General features: G+C 34.9%; 1 protein-coding gene across 2 annotated transcripts in view; it reads left to right on the top strand.

Moving 5' to 3' along the window:
* Positions 1 to 3,465, top strand: part of SRGAP1 (SLIT-ROBO Rho GTPase activating protein 1) — a 274,797-nt gene that overhangs the window by 239,561 nt on the left and 31,771 nt on the right. The gene's annotated exons all lie outside the window — the stretch shown is intronic.

Here is a 3,465-nt window from a genome sequence, read left to right on the forward strand (position 1 = left end):
ATATATATATACCTATGTACTTTTTAAAGCAGCTTATTGAGACACAATTCTCATACCATACAATTTATCCATTAACGTTTGCAATTCAGTGGTTTTAGTATATTCACAGGATTATGAAAATCACCACAATCAATTTTAGAACACTTTCCTGACTCCAGAAAGAAATCCCAATTAGCAAACACTTCCCATTTACTCATAACCACCAGCAACCTCAGCCCTAGACAACCACTAATCTACTTTCTCTATATTTACCTATTCTGGCCATTTCATATAAATGGAATTATACAATATGTGGTCTTTTGTGACTGGATTAATTCATTTAGCATGTTTTCAAGGTTCATCCATGTTGTAGCATGTGTCAGTACTTTTTTGTCAAATAATATTCCATTATGTAGATATACCATAACTATATACTTTCGATAAAAACTGTATCATACCAAATGACTGCTAGTGAATGTAAGATTTCTTTTAGAGATGATGAAAATGTTCTATAATTGACTGACGTTATGGTTGCTCAATTCTGAGTGTACTAAAGACCACTGAATTATACACTTCAAATACGTGAATTATATCTCAATAAATCTGTTATTAAAAATTATAACATATTTGCTTTTTTAAACTTTTTAAATTTAATGATGTTATTAACATTTTTCCCACATCACTAAGTATTTTTCAAAACATAGTTTTTAGTGTCCATATAATGGTTTTTATTTAACAAATCGCCTAGTTTTAGAAATTTAGGTTGTTTCCAGGGATTTTGCAATTATACAAAAATACCATGATGAGCCTCTCGGTACATAAATCTGTTTGCCCGTATCTGATCGTTTTATGTAAAAATCTTTTGAACTCTTTTCCTGGCACTCCAGTGTATGTTTTTGTTGCTAAAAATTCTTTCGGCTTTACTGCCATACATGGTAGTTTTCTCTCTGAACTCTATAAATTTCTGTTTCATGCCTTATAATGATTTTCTCAAAGATTCCTTTTCTCCTTAAAAATGTTTAATAGGCTTAGTATTGGAACTGAACAGGTAAGGTTTCCTAGGCTAAGACTCAGTTTCTTTACTAACTTCAATATGGTAATTCAGCAGCAGGAGAGACATTATTTATATATTTATGTCTACAGTGTTGCTAGTTAACTAGGAAAGAGCACAATGGCTTAATTCACAGAATTCAAATCTATTAATGGTTAATTAGAGAGATTTACAAGCAGTTCATTTCTTACCTAGAAGAACAGCTGGTAAATCATCTCAAGGCTAAGCTAAGATCCATCTAAATGTACTAGAACATCTGTTTTTCTCTTTTCCTTTCATTCGCACACATACACTATTACACACAACTGATTGATACCTTGACATTATTAGAACCTAGCACCGAACCTAAAAAATACCCTGGAACTGTTAAATTCCCCTTGATTACTGCTTGTTGGGCTATGGAGCTCAGAAATATTTGTGTACCTGCTCTTACATAAGCCATTTCTAAATATGGCCATCAAGGAATTTCCTTCCCTGTCTTTATACGTAAGGATAAATTTGCATCTTGTGTTATCTTACTTGTTTTCTGACAAACACTTTTACAAATAGTGCCACAGAAGAACTGATATTTTCAGAGGAATGGCCATTAGAACTTTTTGCCGTTTTCTGAATTCACTTTGTGTTTGGTGGTGAATTTTCCACACACGTTTACATAGATGTGTCAAACCCCCATGCTGTGAAGTTGGCATCCTGACATGGGAACCTTGCAATGCTAGGGAAAGAACATAAATTAGCCTAGGGAGCTTTGAGCATGTGACCGAGATTGGATGAATGCCACTTTTACCTAATTACATGAGATGCTGAAACGTGGAAACAAAGGCCATCATAAAAGAAATCCAGATGAAATACTGATTTTCCTCACTGATGACTTTTCTGAGGAGAAGAAAAGATCCATCTTTTCATGCAGCATAAAACTGTGAAAGACCATGTATTGCCACACTCAGAGCCAGGGGGGAATGCACGTTAATCAGAGTATCTGTAGCAACCATAAATTTTGACCCGCTAACTGGACTCAGGAGAGTTAATGAGTCATTTGCACGAGAGTGCGATTCCTGTAGGATGCGTGCTGCAAGCCTGTTAAGCAGCCAGCCAGGTAACATCTGAGTCCTGCTCACAGCCATCGTGGTCTGGCCTTTGGGAGACATTGATTTGCTTCTGCTTCAGGAATGCCAGCAATTCTGTTTTGCTTTTGTTTATGAATGCCTGCCTCACATAATTTTATTTAGTCTTCTTGGTGTCACTTTTTTATATTCCTGTTGCTTTTCTCTCCTGAAATCTTCCTTTGCATCTCACAGAGCACCCCTCTGCCATTCTTTTTTTTATTGCAGTAAAATAGACACAATGTAAAATTTACCATTTTAATCATTTTTAAATGTACAGTTCAGTGGCATTAAATACGTTCACATTGTTTTGCAACTGTTACCACCATCCGTCTCCAGAATTTTTCTTATCATGCTGTACTGAGACTCTACCCATTAAACTCCTCCCTCCCTCTGGCTTCTGACAACCACCATTCTACTTTCTGTCTCTAGGAATTTGACTACTCTAGGTACCTCATATGAGTGGAATTATACAGTGTTTATGTGTGGCTTTTTGTGTCTGACTTAACTTCACTTAGCATAGCATCTTCAAGGTTTATCCTTGTTGTAGCATATATTAGAATTTCCTTCCTTTATAAGGCTGAATAATATTTCATTGTGTGTACATACCACATTTTGTTTATCCACTCATCCATCAATGGACATTTGGGTTATTTCCACCTCTTGGTTGTTATGAATAATGCTACTGTGAAATTGGTATGTAAATATCTGTTCCCCAATATAAAAAAAAAAAAAAAAACTTTTAAGTAAAAAAAAAAAAAACTTCCTTTAAGGAACAGGGAACTGAGTTTAGAACTCAGAAATAGAAACAATAGGATCTTGAATTAAGATGAAGCCTCCTGGAAGTAATACCTGTGTTCTCTTCTAGCCTAAAAATGACAGGCCCCCTATGGAATTTGACAAATATTAAAGATCAATACTACATTGAGTGGTTCCTTTTGCATTCTTTCCTTTCCTTTTGTGCTTTAACTCTAGGACCCCAAAACTAGCTTTAAGATGCTAAAACCCTCTCCCTGATAGTTGACCTTAACCTTAAACTGAGGGGTAGTTGGAGAATCAATAGACTTAACTCTTGAAACACTCCAGATCTTCTGTAAACAATAGTAAAAGTTTTTTGCTACTTTGTTCTTAATCACAACCCCTAAATGACTTTATATGTGGTAGGAAGAGAGTAAAGGGTATTGCCAATCAGGGGGCCCATTAATGGGACAGTTCCTTTTTACAATTTAATATTTACAGATATATATTAAACGTTGTAATTGTTTGGCTTGAGGTATGATATAAAATTATTTATGCAAACAGTTTTTTTAATGACCAAAGGAATAGATGATAATC

Source organism: Balaenoptera borealis (assembly GCF_965194805.1).
Source record: "Balaenoptera borealis genome assembly, chromosome: 13".
NCBI classification, from domain to species: domain Eukaryota; kingdom Metazoa; phylum Chordata; class Mammalia; order Artiodactyla; family Balaenopteridae; genus Balaenoptera; species Balaenoptera borealis.